At 43.3% G+C, this 18,489-nt stretch overlaps 1 protein-coding gene across 2 annotated transcripts in view; it reads left to right on the top strand.

The window, feature by feature from the left end:
- The first annotated feature begins 7,669 nt into the window (after window positions 1–7,669).
- The window catches only part of ERG (ETS transcription factor ERG), a 177,358-nt gene continuing 166,538 nt past the window's right edge, over window positions 7,670–18,489 (top strand). Inside the window, exon 1 of one of the 2 annotated variants that reach the window (XM_072138766.1) lies at window positions 7,670–7,798. The gene's annotated coding sequence lies outside the window, so the exon portion shown is untranslated. Of the gene's footprint in view, window positions 7,799–10,672; window positions 10,878–18,489 lie in introns of those variants that run through there. The other variant, XM_072138765.1, reaches the window with a different exon arrangement.

Raw genomic sequence — 18,489 nt, 5'->3', positions numbered from 1 at the left:
TAGAGGAGAGGCGGTTCTACCATCACCATAGACAGGGGGCATCCTCTACACCTAGAGGAGAGGAGGTTCTACCATCACCATAGACAGGGAGCATCCTCTACGCCTATAGGAGAGGCGGTTCTACCATCGGCATAGACAGGAGGCTTCCTCTACACCTAGAGGAGAGGCGGTTCTACCATCACCATAGACAGGGGGCATCCTCTACACCTAGAGGAGAGGAGGTTCTACCATCACCACAGACAGAGGGCATCCTCTACACCTAGAGAAGAGGAGGTTCTTCCATCACCATAGACAGAGGGCATCCTCTACACCTAGAGGAAAGGAGGTTCTACCATCACCATAGACAGGGGGCATCCTCTACACCTAAAGGAGAGGAGGTTCTACCATCACCATAGACAGGGGGCATCCTCTACACCTAGAGGAGAGGAAGTTCTACCATCACCATAGACAGGGGGCATCCTCTACACCTAGAGAAGAGGAGGTTCTTCCATCACCATAGACAGGGGGCATCCTCTACACCTAGAGGAGAGGAGGTTCTACCATCACCATAGACAGGGGCATCCTCTACACCTAGAGGAGAGGCAGTTCTACCATCACCATAGACAGGGGGCATCCTCTACACCTAGAGGAGAGGAGGTTCTACCATCACCATAGACAGGGGGCATCCTCTACACCTAGAGGAGAGGAGGTTCTACCATCACCATAGACAGGGGGCATCCTCTACATCTAGAGGAGAGGAGGTTCTACCATCACCATAAACAGGGGCATCCTCTACACCTAGAGGAGAGGCGGCTCTACCATCACCATACACAGGGGGTATCCTGTACACCGAGAGGAGAGGTGGTTCTACCATCACCATAGACAGGGGGCATCCTCTACACCTAGAGGAGAGGAGGTTCTACCATCACCATAGAAAGGGGGCATCCTCTACACCTAGAGGAGAGGAGGTTCTACTATCACCATAGACAGGGGGCATCCTCTACACCTAGAGGAGAGGTGCTTCTACCATCACCATAGACAGGGGACATCCTCTACACCTAGAGGAGAGGCAGTTCTACCATCACTATAGACAGGGGGCATCCTCTACACCTAGAGGAGAGGAGGTTCTACCATCACTATAGACAGGGGGCATCCTCTACACCTAGAGGAGAGGAGGTTCTACCATCATCATAGACAGGGGGGAATCCGCTACACCTAGAGGAGAGGAGGTTCTACCATCACCATAGACAGGGGGCATCCTCTACTCCTAGAGGAGAGGAGGTTCTACCATCACCATAGACAGTGGGCATCCTCTATACCTAGACGAGAGGAGGTTCTACCATCACCATAGACAGGGGACATCCTCTACACCTAGACTAGAGGAGGTTCTACCATCACCATAGACAGGGGGCATCCTCTACACCTAGAGGAGAGGAGGTTCTACCATCACCATAGACAGGGGACATCCTCTACACCTAGACGAGAGGAGGTTCTACCATCACCATAGACAGGGGACATCCTCTACACCTAGACGAGAGGATGTTCTACCATCTCCATAGACAGGACCTGTAAAACTCCACCCAATTTAGGGGCAGATCCTTGGACATTCTGTAGGTGGACCATTGGTAGTCCAGGGGTGGGATTAAAAGCCCGTAAAATACTGACTGTAAAGCTGGTGACTACAGCAAAAATATGATATGGCATGGGCGCTTGTTTGCTACTGATGTGTCTATTGATTTTTACAAAATTTTTGTATAATTTTTTAGGACTGACCAGTGCCCAATACTCCTTGCAGCACAATATGGCGGTCTACATTTTGGGGCCATAAAATCCCCGTAGGATCAATATAAACAAACAAAAATCTAATTTTCCAGCCATGTTTTCAGAATTTCCCATAAACTGGACTGTGAGTCCCCAAACAAGAAACTTCTCTGGTTTTGATTTTCGATGGTTGTAAAGTATAATGTGATGTAATCGGCGTCTACACGTGTTTTATCACGGAGCCGGACCTCCAAGGACTCTGCGGTAATATTCTTACATTTTTCATCAACGCTGAAGTACAGAACGTATCACTTGGAATTGTGGAGGTTCTAGGTCTCATTTTTGTAATGTTCCTTTGTTATTACTCCATACAATCTATGGCTGGATAGATTGACCACTGGGTGTTACCATTCCCCATGTGGGCGGTGGCTTCACATAAAGTATTGATTGGACAGTGTCACTTTGATTGACAGATGACATCTAGGACTATGTACAGCGTGGAACAATAGGCTCTGGACATCAGGGTACAGTGTTGGTCTCATGGACCATAAGGTGATGCTACTACAGGCCAACCCTCTGTCCATGAAGGACCTATGCACCTCCATGTATCGTCATGTATCTTCAGAAAGATCTAATAATCCATAATATTTGGGAATTAGTTGATTCCACCTGTCGCCGTCTCATGGGTTGACCTTCTGCTGGACCTTGCGGGACAATAACTACAGGTCAGAGCCTGGGACCTGTCTGCCCATGTAGAAAAAAATAGTCACATCCCCTCTTCAAGGGTTGGACACACCAAGGCTTCAGCATTACCAAGGTGATGAACCCACCCCTTCTATCCTAGGAGGTGGGACAAATCATCCTTCAGGCTCCTCATGGGAGGGTCTTGGAGTCATCAATGCTAACAGGATCAGGGAGTTATGGGAGAAATGTACCCAGAAGGCAGAAAAAAAAAATAGCAGGAAGGTACAGTATATAGGTATTATGTGTATATGTATATGTATTATATGGGTACATGCCTTGTTATTCTTGCACCATGTGTATATCATAGTATTATTTTGCTATTATCTAAAGGTTATATTTGGGCACTACATGGTTAGTATAAATGGAGCACCTTTGTGTTTTGTACTGTACTATAAGGATGGTATAGGAGTATAAAAGTGTGGACATTATGGCGGCACTATTTGTATATAATATGTATTATAGTATGTTTAGTAACACTTAGGGCTGCAGTGTATGGCAGTATTACGTGAGCACTCTATGTCAGTACTATTCAGATACAGCACAGCCTTATTGTTTCTATACATAAAACAATGTTACTTAAGATCTGTATGGCATCATTCATGTGGTGGGATTATTTAGCATTGTATGGCAGTATTATATGGGTACTTTATGTCAGTACTATCTGGTTATGGTACGACTTAGTTGTTTTTGTAATACATGATACTATTCTAGAGTAGCAGATTGGCGACATAGGGATTATTCAGCCATATATGGCGGTATTATAAGGGTAATGTAGGTCAGAAATATATGGTGTGACCTTGTTGTTTTCATTCTATATGGTCCTATTAATGGACTGTAAGGTAGTGATATCCAGGGACTGTTTATGGCAGAATTATCTTGCACTGTTTGGTAATATTATGTCAGCACTGTATGTCAGTAGTATCTAGAACTGTATGGAAGCAATACTTAACATTGTACTGTAGTATCGTATGTGCATTTTATATCATCGATGGACTTAAAGGCGGAAGAATTTTTAGCACTACATGGTGGTATTATGTGGGCACTTTTTGTCAGTATTATTTCGCTATAGTACGTCCTTCTTTTTAGAAGCCCCTTTGATTTGAGAAACTTAAGATATTGTTTAAGTACCATGTAAACTCGGCTTATACTCACTTAAAAAAAAATAGAGGTTTTACTAGGTTTTTGTGGTAAAATTAGGGGCCTCGGCTTATGTTTGGGTCGGCTTATACTCGAGTATATACGGTACTATAGGCAGTCCCAGGGTTACATACAAGATAAGGCCCATAGGTTTGGTCTTAAGTTGAATTTGTATGTAAGTCAAAACTGTATTTTTTTTATAATTTAATAATTGTAGATCCAGACAAAAAAAAATTTCCCCAGTGACAATTGGAGTTTCAACATTTTTTGCTGTAATAGGACCAAGGATTATGAATAAAGCTTCATTACAGACACCTTACAGCTGATCATTGCAGTCTGGGACTAAAGTAACATCCAGAGCTTCACCAGAGGTCACAGGGGGCAGAGGGGTCCGTCTGTAACTAGGGGTCGTCTGTAAGTCGGGTGTCCTTAAGTAGGGGACCACCTGTATATGGTAGAATTATTTAGCAGTATATGTCAGTATTATGTGGGTACTATGGGGTATTATGCCTGACCTATATGGATATGGTAGGACTATTATTTAAGATCAGTTGGTCTCATTAGAAATACCCAGTGGCATTAATTGGGTGCTCAGTATCCGTATTGATTGAGTATGGTATGGACATGTTTTTATGCTATAGTGATATTACTATTTGATAAGGTGGTAACATTTAGGGAATGTTTGGTTGGATTATTTAGCATTGTATTGTTGGTTTAGGTGGGCACTGTATGTCAGTAGTATGGTATAGCCATGTATTTATGCTATAATGATACTACTATTTTAGAAGGTGGTAACATTAGAAAATGTTATGATTGTACATCTTTTGTGCTAGATGGCACTATTATCTGAGATCTGAAGTCGGTATGATTTGGGATTAATCACTGTGGGTCAGAATTATTTATAGTATGTACAGTATGCACCATATATCCTAGGATATTACTATACTATATGGCCGTATTATGTACAGTATGCACCATATGTCCTAGGATATTAGTTACTATATGGCAGTATTATGTACAGTATGCACCATATATCCTAGGATATTACTATACTATATGGCCGTATTATGTACAGTATGCACCATATGTCCTAGGATATTACTATACTATATGGCAGTATTATGTACAGTATGCACCATATATCCTAGGATATTACTATACTATATGGCCGTATTATGTACAGTATGCACCATATGTACTAGGATATTACTATACTATATGGCAGTATTATGTACAGTATGCACTATATGTCCTAGGATATTACTATACTATATGGCAGTATTATGTACAGTATGCACTATATGTCCTAGGATATTACTATACTATATGGCAGTATTATGTACAGTATGCACCATATATCCTAGGATATTATTTACTATATGGCAGTATTATGTACAGTATGCACCATATGTCCTAGGATATTACTATACTATATGGCCGTATTATGTACAGTATGCACTATATGTCCTAGGATATTACTATACTATATGGCAGTATTATGTACAGTATGCACCATATGTCCTAGGATATTACTATACTATATGGCCGTATTATGTACAGTATGCACCATATGTCCTAGGATATTACTATACTATATGGCAGTATTATGTACAGTATGCACCATATGTCCTAGGATATTATTTACTATATGGCAGTATTATGTACAGTATGCACCATATGTCCTAGGATATTACTATACTATATGGCAGTGTTATGTACAGTATGCACTATATGTCCTAGGATATTATTTACTATATGGCAGCATTATGTACAGTATGCACCATATGTCCTAGGATATTACTATACTATATGGCAGTATTATGTACAGTATGCACTATATGTCCTAGGATATTATTTACTATATGGCAGCATTATGTACAGTATGCACCATATGTCCTAGGATATTACTATACTATATGGCAGTATTATGTACAGTATGCACTATATGTTCTAGGATATTACTATACTATATGGCAGTATTATGTACAGTATGCACTATATGTGCTAGGATATTAGTTACTATATGGCAGTATTATGTACAGTATGCACCATATGTCCTAGGATATTATTTACTATATGGCAGTATTATGTACAGTATGCACCATATGTCCTAGGATATTACTATACTATATGGCAGTATTATGTACAGTATGCACTATATGTCCTAGGATATTACTATACTATATGGCAGTATTATGTACAGTATGCACTATATGTCCTAGGATATTAGTTACTATATGGCAGTATTATGTACAGTATGCACCATATGTCCTAGGATATTACTATACTATATGGCAGTATTATGTACAGTATGCACTATATGTCCTAGGATATTAGTTACTATATGGCAGTATTATGTACAGTATGCACCATATGTCCTAGGATATTACTATACTATATGGCCGTATTATGTACAGTATGCACTATATGTCCTAGGATATTACTATACTATATGGCAGTATTATGTACAGTATGCACCATATGTCCTAGGATATTACTATACTATATGGCCGTATTATGTACAGTATGCACTATATGTCCTAGGATATTACTATACTATATGGCAGTATTATGTACAGTATGCACCATATGTCCTAGGATATTACTATACTATATGGCCGTATTATGTACAGTATGCACCATATGTCCTAGGATATTACTATACTATATGGCAGTATTATGTACAGTAGGCACCATATGTCCTAGGATATTACTATACTATATGGCAGTATTATGTACAGTATGCACCATATGTCCTAGGATATTATTTACTATATGGCAGTATTATGTACAGTATGCACCATATGTCCTAGGATATTACTATACTATATGGCAGTGTTATGTACAGTATGCACTATATGTCCTAGGATATTATTTACTATATGGCAGCATTATGTACAGTATGCACCATATGTCCTAGGATGTTACTATACTATATGGCAGTATTATGTACAGTATGCATCATATGTCCTAGGATATTACTATACTATATGGCAGTATTATGTACAGTATGCATCATATGTCCTAGGATATTACTATACTATATGGCCGTATTATGTACAGTATGCACTATATGTCCTAGGATATTACTATACTATATGGCAGTATTATGTACAGTATGCACCATATGTCCTAGGATATTACTATACTATAGGGCAGTATTATGTACAGTATGCACTATATGTCCTAGGATATTACTATACTATATGGCCGTATTATGTACAGTATGCACTATATGTCCTAGGACAGTGATGGCGAACCTTTTAGAGATCGAGTGCCCAAAATGAGACCTAAAACACACAAGCTTTTCCCAAAGTGCCAACACGGCAAATTAGGCAGTAACAAACTTATTGCTACTAGAATCTTTGAGCTTCAATCCGACCCTGTCCACACCTCCTCACTCTTCAGACAGGACCATGCAGCACAGAATGGGTCACTACTTGGACTGCCTGAGACTGCAGGAAGGTGTCATGTCAGGCAAACTCTGTGCCTGGGAGACAGCCCGAGTGCCCACAGAGCGGTCTCCGAGTGCCATCTCTGGCACCAGTGCCATAGGTTCGCCACCACTGTCCTAGGATATTACTATACTATATGGTAGTATTATGTACAGTATGCACCATATGTCCTAGGATATTAGTTACTATATGGCAGTATTATGTACAGTATGCACCATATGTCCTAGGATATTACTATACTATATGGCAGTATTATGTACAGTATGCACCATATGTCCTAGGATATTACTATACTATATGGCAGTATTATGTACAGTATGCACTATATGTCCTAGGATATTACTATACTATATGGCAGTATTATGTGCCACTAATGAACATACCGTATGTGAAGAAGGTGATATGGGAGTATCATAGCCCCTTATATTGACCCTGTACAACATAAATATCAGCAGGAGGATGTATCCGAGTCTGGCCAAAAATTATCACACACTTTTGACGCTTGTTACGACAGCCAATCAGATCCTGGCTGCCGCAAGACAATTTTCTAAATTTCACAACTAAGATTTCCGTCCCATTACACAACGCAAACAAGCGCCTCGGCCAGAACACCTGAACGCGATATCATCCAAATCTGCCCCCGGGATGGTTTACGCTTTCTCTTACAAACAGGAAATGGAACCTTTAAGGATTTTAGTCCACAGCTGAGGACGGGGCGAGCGGTAAGAGGGGATCGGCACTACACGGGGGCGCACACCCAGAGCCGGGGGTCCTCGCTCTGTTTTGTTTGCAGACTTTTTTTACCCTATTTCTCCTTTTTTTCTATTATTTTGGCAGACTTTTTGGAATGTCTAGGAGCTGAGGGCTTTGCTTCACGGAGCGAAAAATCCTGAAGCGAGAAAAAGGGAAAGTTATAGACTAAACCACAGTAATGTAAACACGTCTGCAGCTAAAATAACTCCACTTTCATTGGAAACACAGCTCAGTCACAATCAGACTTCTGTGTGCTCGGCGCAGTCCAACGCCACCTTAATGGCCACCAATTAATAGATTATGTGCTGCTCCAGGACCCCGCGCCGGCTCCAGGCACTGCGAGAGCTTTGTGTATTTACTCCTTAGATTTCAGAGATCCTTCGGCCGTGTAAACACAGTGTAGAAAAGTTGCCCCTCGAAATGTAGAATCTACTAAAAAACGGGCAAAAATTTTAGCTAATTGATTTTGTAAATGTTTTTGATTTAAAAAAAATTACTTTTTTTTTTGTAGGAGGGGGGCCCAGTGATTAACTGTGTTCTGCCTAGGCAAAAATTTCAGCCCGATTTAGGCCCCTCCACCCACTCCTGTCTGCATCTGACACCAACTTGCTGGCAGCGCTGTGTAAGGCAAGGGAAACCTACTGACCCCGGATCCCTACACTAGGGGGCAGAACGTAAAGCAAATCTACCATCATGACAAACCAGGGACATTACTCATAGATCCAGGCACTGGGACTGTCGTAATCTTCTTATAGCTGTTATCCATGATCTCCTTCCTTCTAAAGTCAACTTATTAAATTATGCTAATGAGCCAGAAGGGTTCTGGACTTTGTTATCAGAGCCTGTTACACTGTGCAGGAGCAATTACTCCTTCCACTGTGTGCTGAGACTTCTAGAGCAGAGGAAGTTTCATCACACAGTGGGAGAGGGAAGTACTCCTGCACAGTGTAACAGCCTATGAAGCTACTGCATGGAGGGTCTCTGGTAACGCTCATTAGGCTCATTAGCATGTTTTAAAAAGTAGATTTTGGTAGAAATGAGACCATGGATAACACATATTAGAAGATTATCACCGTGATAATCCGGTGCCTGGATCTATGAGTAAGTGTTCCTGGTTTATCATGATGGATTTCTATGTAAGATTTTCTTTAAGTAGATAAACCTCATTGTGCTGTTTTAAAAAAAAAAACCATTAAAAAAACATACTACGAGAAACCTCGGGACAATAAGAGAATGATTTAAATACGCCAAAGTAGAGGCGCAACTGTGGGGAACCGATGCAAAATCTGTTAAAGACCCCCCAACTACGATGTATTGTTCAAAGAATTGGTCTTTTTGCATTGCACACATACACTTTATGGACCCCTAAGGTTCTTGGGCCTAATGCACCCTTTAATGTTATGTCCCTGCACCCAGGACAGAGCGGGTGCCAGAAGTGATTGCCTTCTTTTTAGGAAGGGTCAAGGTAGCATTGAATGGCGGCCAATCAGGCTTGAGTGGCCAATGCCAGAGCTATACACAGGGGGTCTACATTGAGCGTGGTCCTCCATGATGTACATTTACTCTAATAGGAAGGAGGTGGTATTACCCAGAGCCATCATGTTGGCGGGTGGTGACGTCACGGAAATAAATCAACTCAAACTAGAGAATGGGCTGCGGAAGTTTTTGGAACTGTTCTTTTTGGCAGTGATGTAATGTTGTGATACTGAAGATAGGGGGCTCCACTGCAAGAACATTTATGTGGGGTTCCCCTTCTGGAGCCGGTTTACACTGCCGCTCACCGCTAAGAAGTCATGTGACTCTTTAGTTAGTCAACCCGTTCTCCATCCGTTGATTTCTAATTCCTGTAAGAGGGGATCAGGTAACGGTGCACAAAGTTCATGACCGCACCTCCCGACTGTCATCGATTTAGTGGGACAGTCCCAATTTTCGGTGCTATGTTCCAGGTGGTATCAACTCATGATCGCTGTGGGGGCATTATACTTTGTGTGGGGCACTAAGGAGGCTTCACAGGGGAGAGGGCTATAATTGTATGTGGGCACAACAGGAATCGGTAGGGTCAAGGAGGTGTGGCTTACTATGTAAATTTTTCACCTTTATCCTGCTTTCAATCCTCTAGTGAGCAATAATAGATGTACGTTATGCTAATGCTGTGATAATGCTGAACTACAGTGTCATTTGTATATCCGGATTCTGGGAAAGCTGGGTAACTCTCTCTGGCATCTATCATGGCGAATAATCACAGCCCATGGTGGTAGGGTGATGTGCCGCCTCTGAACATAGGTCCTAACTGTGCACAAGCCTGTATCTTACAATTACAATTTTACTAACTTTTTTTTTTTTTACATTTTTTGTATGATAAATTTTGTTTTGTACTATTTTTTTTTTTTTTTTACAATTATTTTAAATTTATTTACTCTCATTTTATGTTTTGGTGATAATATTTACTGCTTTTGCTTTTTACTGTTATTTTATGCTTCAGGTTCTTGACTATTATTTTATGTTTTTGTTTCTTTTATTGTTAATGTGTTTTTTTTTACTATTATATGTTTATGTTTTTCTTTTTTTTTCCCCTATAATTTTATGTTTTTGTTGTTTATGCGTTTGTGTTTGCTCTCAGCTCTGCGGCTTGTATGGAGGAATGTATGGAGTCCGCAGTCAGTGAGCTGGCGTGCCGGGGGTCTGTGTGTGGTGGTCTGTGGGGTATATGATGCTGCAGTTGTGGAAGTTTCAGTCTGGGAGGACTCTGGTCGGTTTTCACTCCTCTATGATTGGAGAAGGGGATAGACTCATACACTGGGGCTGAGACCATTGCCAGGGACTGAGTCAGTTCCCATCCCTCTCCATCCACAAGCACAGGGCTCTGCACTACATCCACCGCGTCACGGGGACATCCATATCACACATAGACCTTTCCACTGGTCGCTGCTACTCCAAACCCCAACCAAGCATCCGAACAAGTCTCCTCTCCATCCCGCCTCGTCCATCTGTTGCTACTTTGTGAGTCCCCATCCACGGATCTATGACTTTTCCCACTACGTCGGCTCGGTGAGTTCTCAGGATTTTTCTTCTCTCTGAGGATTTCGCGAGGTTGACGTTAAAGTTTGCAGATGTAGCAGAGCTGAGTGTGTCATGGTGATATTATTTCACCATAGTAATTTCTCTATAGGACTTCGAGGACACCTACTGCGTATAATGACACTGCGTGTAATGACAAATCCAGCTCTGCTACATCACTATCCGCATGGAAATACTTTTTCACCTTGTATGTTGTCAGTCCTTGGTAGTTGTCAGAGCTGTCAGGCTTGACAATACCTCCTTGTTGTCTATGACGTTGCTTATTGCTGCTAGTCCCGATGCAGCAGAGCTGAGTTTGTAACTAAGGTAAAAGTTTTTACATTGCAAGATATGAGATTAAGCATTGCACTTTCACCGAAAATTGTGCAATATGAGTTACTTCACATGCACATAACAATCTCAGCTCTGCTACATCTGTGGTTTTCCCCATTTTATGGTCCGGATTCCTCCTGACAGATCATTTGAATCTATTAACCTGGATTTCATGGCGGTCCATGAGTGTTTTGTCATGTCGGTAATGAATGATGCCTTACAGTCCAGATTTGGCGGGGATCGGAGGCGATTTATTTTGACAGATGACTCTGTTGCTAGGTTTAGTAAATTGAGGGAGGAGGTTTGGTAAATGACTTTCCTCACTGTGATCGTCCAGATGGGATTAGATTTTAACGCTGTGATTGGGATGAATGGTGATGCGTATAGCAGAGCGTTACTGAGTGACTCTTCACAGGCCGCTACACTGCGCAGAGTCTGAGCCGGAGGCTTCTTGTGTCTCATGTTACATCATTTAGGGACTTCTCATCACACAGTTTATTCATTTTTTTCTTATTTGGAAATCTGCCGCTTTAATAGGGCTGCGGATTCAATAGTAAAAATGCAGAATCTGTAGCTACATGTCCTCCAGGTAGTCTGGACCTGTAACGTGCCGCCCCTTTAAGTCTGTGTATGTCTCCATCCATCACCTGCCATCTCACGCTATATATATTGTCACCGTATGGTGGTACATGGGGCACCCCTCTGTGGTTGGGCCCTGTGGCGTCTCCACCTGTCCCCCCCCCCAGCACCCCCGGTATTATCGGCTGTTCAGATTTGCACCACTATCACACAGAATTGTATTCCTGAGCTTTGAATGGTGGGAAAAAACTTTTCCCATCAACTTCTTTGATTTGGACACAAAATGGTGTGAACCTTCTGAGATCAATATCTGTCAGAAAAGTTTTGTTTGTCACCAATGATCCAACTGAAATGTGAACGGAGCCTTATTGCTCATGAAGTAGCTGGACTGCGACCTCTCCTTTGCAGCGCATAATCAATCTGTTGCCGCAGAAGAACCTTAAAAACATTTCTAGAATCCGACCATTTCTTACAATGGAAACGCTAATTATCGCTCTGCTTCACGCTCACCGAGACTACTGTAACTCCCTACTAACTGCTCTACCATCCATTCTTAATGCAGCAGCCAGACTCGATTTTTAAGACCAAACACTACACGGATGCCTCCAGTCTATGCCGGTCACTGCCGGTCACTCTCATCCACAAAGCTCTGCACAATGCTGCACCTCCCTACCTCTCCTCTCTCCTCTCAGTCTATCGCCCAACTCATGCTCTTCGATCTTCCAGTGATATTAGATTAATCTCTACCTTAATTCGAACTTCTCATTCACATCTGCAGGACTACTCCAAAGCTGCACCAATTCTCTGGGAACTACCAGACTAATACCTGACCTCCAATGCTTCAAAGGGCTCTTAAAATCACGCTAACTGTGTCCTCCTCCCGTCTGTTATCCGGCAAACACCAAATACCAATGACTGGACTATTATACAAGCTCTTATACATCTTGTGTCACCTCCTCATAGACTGTAAGCCCTTGTGTCACCCTCTCATCCTCATAGACTGTAAGCTCTTATGTCACCCATCATCCTCATAGACTGTAAGCTCTTGTGTCACCTCCTCATCATCATAGACTGTAAGCTCTTGTGTCACCCCCTCATCCTCATAGACTGTAAGCCCTTGTGTCACCCTCTCATCCTCATAGACTGTAAGCTCTTGTGTCACCTCCTCATCCTCATAGACTGTAAGCTCTTGTGTCACCCCCCTCATCCTCATAGACTGTAAGCCCTTGTGTCACCCTCTCATCCTCATAGACTGTAAGCTCTTGTGTCACCCCCTTATCCTCATAGACTGTAAGCTCTTGTGTCATCCCTCATCCTCATAGACTGTAAGCTCTTGTGTCACCCCCTCATCCTCATAGACTGTAAGCTCTTGTGTCACCCTCTCATCCTCATAGACTGTAAGCTCTTGTGTCACTCCCTCATCCTCATAGACTGTAAGCTCTTGTGTCCCCCCCTCATCCTCATAGACTGTAAGCTCTTGTGTCCTCCCTCATCCTCATAGACTGTAAGCTCTTGTGTTATCCCCTCATCCTCATAGACTGTAAGCTCTTGTGTCACCACTCATCCTCATAGACTGTAAGCTCTTGTGTCACCCCCTCATCCTCATAGACTGTAAGCTCTTGTGTCACCCCCTCATCCTCATAGACTGTAAGCTCGTGTCACCCTCATCCTCATAGACTGTAAGCTCTTGTGTCACCTCCTCATCCTCATAGACTGTAAGCTCTTGTGTCACCCCCTCATCCTCATAGACTGTAAGCTCTTGTGTCACCCCCTCATCCTCATAGACTGTAAGCTCTTGTGTCACCCTCTCATCCTCATAGACTGTAAGCTCTTGTGTCACCTCCTTATCCTCATAGACTGTAAGCTCTTGTGTTATCCCCTCATCCTCATAGACTGTAAACTCTTGTGTCACCCCTCATCCTCATAGACTGTAAGCTCTTGTGTCACCCCCTCATCCTCATAGACTGTAAGCTCGTGTCACCCTCATCCTCATAGACTGTAAGCTCTTGTGTCACCCCCTCATCCTCATAGACTGTAAGCTCTTGTGTCACCCCCTCATCCTCATAGACAGTAAGCTCTTGTGTCACCCCCTCATCCTCATAGACTGTAAGCTCTTGTGTCACCCTCTCATCCTCATAGACTGTAAGATCATGTGTCACCCCATCATCCTCATAGACTGTAAGCTCTTGTGTCACCCTCTCATCCTCATAGACTGTAAGATCATGTGTCACCCCCTCATCCTCATAGACTGTAAGTTCTTGTGTCACCCCATCATCCTCATAGTCTGTAAGCTCTTGTGTCACCCCCTCATCCTCATAGACTGTATGATCTTGTGTCACCCTCTCATCCTCATAGACTGTAAGCTCTTGTGTCACCTCCTCATCCTCATAGACTGTAAGCTCTTGTGTCACCCCCTCATCCTCATAGACTGTAAGCTCTTGTGTCACCCCCTCATCCTCATAGACTGTAAGCTCTTGTGTCACCCCCTCATCCTCATAGACTGTAAGCTCTTGTGTCACCCTCTCATCCTCATAGACTGTAAGATCATGTGTCACCCCATCATCCTCATAGACTGTAAGCTCTTGTGTCACTCCCTCCTCCTCATAGACTGTAAGCTCTTGTGTCACCCTCTCATCCTCATAGACTGTAAGATCATGTGTCACCCCATCATCCTCATAGACTGTAAGCTCTTGTGTCACCCCCTCATCCTCATAGACTGTAAGCTCTTGTGTCACCCTCTCATCCTCTTAGACTGTAAGATCATGTGTCACCCCCTCATCCTCATAGACTGTAAGTTCTTGTGTCACCCCCTCATCCTCATAGTCTGTAAGCTCTTGTGTCACCCTCTCATCCTCATAGACTGTAAGATCATGTGTCACCCCATCATCCTCATAGACTGTAAGCTCTTGTGTCACCCCCTCATCCTCATAGACTGTAAGCTCTTGTGTCACATCCTCATAGACTGTAAGCTCTTGTGTCACCCCCTCATCCTCATAGACTGTAAGCTCTTTTGTCACCCTCTCATCCTCATAGACTGTAAGCTCTTGTGTCCTCCCTCATCCTCATAGACTGTAAGCTCTTGTGTCACCCCCTCATCCTCATAGACTGTAAGCTCTTGTGTCACCCCTCATCCTCATAGACTGTAAGCTCTTGTGTCACCCCTCATCCTCATAGTCTGTAAGCTCTTGTGTCACCCCCTCATCCTCATAGTCTGTAAGCTCTTGTGTCACCCCCTCATCCTCATAGACTGTAAGCTCTTGTGTCACCCCCTCATCCTCGTAGACTGTAAGCTCTTGTGTCACCCTCTCATCCTCATAGACTGTAAGCCCTTGTGTCCTCCCCTCATCCTCATAGACTGTAAGCTCTTGTGTCACCTCCTCATCCTCATAGAATGTAAGCTCTTGTGTCACCCCCTCATCCTCATAGACTGTAAGCTCTTGTGTCCCCCTCATCCTCATAGACTGTAAGCTCTTGTGTCAGCCCCTCATCCTCATAGACTGTAAGCTCTTGTGTCACCCCCTCATCCTCATAGACTGTAAGCTCGTGTCACCCCCTCATCCTCATAGACTGTAAGCTCTTGTGTCACCCCCTCATCCTCATAGACTGTAAGCTCTTGTGTCAACGCCTCATTCTCATAGACTGTAAGCTCTTGTGTCACCCCTTCATCCTCATAGTCTGTAAGCTCTTGTGTCACCCCCCTCATCCTCATAGACTGTAAGCCCTTGTGTCACCGCCTCATCCTCATAGACTGTAAGCTCTTGTTATTAATCTGTAATGTATTATTTTATTTATTTATGTTCCCCAAAATCTGTAAAGCTATGAAATATGATGGTGCTAAATAATAGTCTAGAGTCATAGACTACAGGTGACTGAGGAATGAGGTAGTGTGTGCCTCGTGCCTCACTGACCCGGGATCCCAGGGAGCAGTAGTTCTGTGTACACTGGAAGCACTTCTCTTTTCCTAATTTTTGTAGTTTGGAATGTAAGGAGCTGTTTTTATTGTGATTGACATTTTGAGAGATTTTGCATTAATATTCACTAGGAACATTTCCATAATTGAGGCACGAGGCACAGCATACCCCATTACACAGAGGTATTTACATATCTGCCTATTCTATTATGTCTTTGCTGGAATCAGATAATATGGAAGTGGTAGTTAAGAATTCTGAGCATGGTAGAAATGAGGCAATGATTGAGGCATGAGGCACAGAATACCTCACAAGACTGTAATTGCCATTGTGTGTCCTCTATTATGTCTAAGCTCGCATGAGTTAATATGGAAGTGGTAGTAAAGAATGGTAGAAATGAGGTAAGAATTGAGGCATGAGGCACAGCATACCTCACAAGACTGTATTTGCATAGATGAGGTTTCTCCTGTGTTCTGACCCATTTGTTACATCACATACTATGGGAGTGTTAATTATTATGAGAATGAGATAATGATTGAGGCAACATCACACATAAGGGGCGTCTACATGACCGTAATGGGGACCGATCTTCAGCCACACCATTAGCGGCCATGATATTGGTCCCCATTGACGCCTATGGGCCCGGTCATAGTCGTGTTTGGAGAAATATAGGACATGTTCTTTATTGTTCTCGGCCCTGAGCCTCACTATGGAGAGGGGAGGAGTGAGCAGCGCTCCTCTCCAGCGCACTGACCTGTGCATGCGGGACTATGACCGGGCCAGTACACAGTAGTGTGAATATACCCTAAGACTGTGTTCTTCCCCTTTTGTTGCATCAGGGAGTATGGAGGTGGTAGGTAAGAATTAAGAGAATAGTAGAAATAAGGTAATAATTAAGGCAGCGTCACACATAAGGGGCGTTTCCATGGCCGTAATGGGGACCGATCTCCAGCCACACCATTAGCGGCCATTACATTGGTGCCCATTGACGCCTATGGGTCTGTGTTTGGAGAAATATAGGACATGTTCTTTGTTGTTCTCCATGTTACGGCGCCAGCCCTGAGCCTCACTATGGAGAGGGGAGGAGTGAGCAGCGCTCCTCTCCAGCGCACTGACCTGTGCATGCGTGGCTATGACCGGGCCAGTACACAGTAGTGTGAATATACCCTTAGACTAGAATTCCAGAGATGATTCCTTTGTTCGGCCCCTTTCACCATGGAGGTGGTAGGTAAGAGTTATGAGATTGGTAGAAATGCTGTATGATGTATGTAAGGGGCACAGTGCAGTGGACTCCAAACTCTGAGAATTGGAGCTGGACTATGCATTAGGGGCCCCAATTTTATGGGCCCCATAATCACCAAATCCATCTTGTCTCAGAAATGATGTAAGAATAGTAAGAATGAGATAAAACCGAACATTGAAATCTCACTTTAAACTGTGGCAAATGACAAACTCGGCTCCACTACGACTGCATTTATAAAGATGGGATGGATTTGAGGCACGAGGCGCGGTGTGCCCCGCACTGTAGGAGGAAAACACTCTTTTTGCTTGTATTTTGCCGCCGTACACTGTAGACTTCACACCTCGAAGTAGTAACCAGAAGCCCTATGAAAGCAGATCGGGCATGAGACGTCTCCGCCAGAGATACGGCACCGGAAGGTCACATCCAGAGCCGGATTATTAAGAAAACATGCGGAGAAGTCGCTGGGGAGAGAAGTTCAGCTTTCTCTGAGCACTGAGCCGTCTCTATAACAAGAAGCCGACTGTAGGGGATGGAGGACTTAACCTTTAACAGATGCAGAAGTTACACGTCCAGGGCAACAAGCACATGACATGACGCCCCATGTGCAGCCATAGTGTGCCGTATACCGCCATACGCTGCTCACAGGATCAGTGTCATGTTATCTGAAGACTAATCTATAAACTATATATACAATAAATGTCAGGAAACGACAAGACCCTGGCTGAAGAAAGTACAATACATGGACATACATGGATGTCACATGTCTGACTACGACAACATAATAAAGTCCTAGAAACAAATATATGTCAGCTCCGTAATAATAATAACAACATATAACAATGGGGGATGTATTACGGTTTTGTACTGATGCACAAGCTGGGATTTAGTCCCGGAACACAGCGCAAAATTGTGACTACTCCGCCCCCTACAATGGTTGGGCGGGGAAGAGGGCGGTGCCAGGCTTTGGACTGGACCACCGCGGGGCAGGGACTAACTGTACCCTGCGCCAGGTTGGGGTGTAGTCTATAGCGCAGTGTTAGGAGGACCTGGTATAGAATTGGGCTGGGCGCATTATGGACCCAGAATTTGTGCCAATGAGCCGAGACGACAAAGACAAATGTGGTGCCAAAAAAAGACTCACTAGAGGCACAAAAAGAGCTCTAACTATGTAATATATATCCCATCTATCTACACACGAATGCATCATCTATCCGTGTAACATTTCTCTATCTAGTAATAATAATAATTCTTTATTTATATAGCGCACACAGATGACGCAGCGCAGCACAGAACTTGCCAAATCAGTCCCTGTCCCCAATGGGGCTCACAATCTAATCAACCTACCAGTATGTTTTGGAGTGTGTGAGGAAACCGGAGGAACCGGAGGAAACCCAAGCAAACACAGAGAGAACATACAAACTCTTTGCAGATATTCCGCGTCATGTGTGCAGTATTATTACACTGTATGTGACAGCTCCTCCTCCCCCGTACTCACTATTCCGCATCATGTGTGCAGTATTATTACACTGTATGTAACGGC

This window comes from Engystomops pustulosus, chromosome 2 (genome assembly GCF_040894005.1).
Source record: "Engystomops pustulosus chromosome 2, aEngPut4.maternal, whole genome shotgun sequence".
NCBI classification, from domain to species: Eukaryota; Metazoa; Chordata; class Amphibia; order Anura; family Leptodactylidae; genus Engystomops; species Engystomops pustulosus.
Note: the sequence above shows the minus strand (reverse complement) of the source record. Positions and strands in the feature narration are given on the sequence as shown.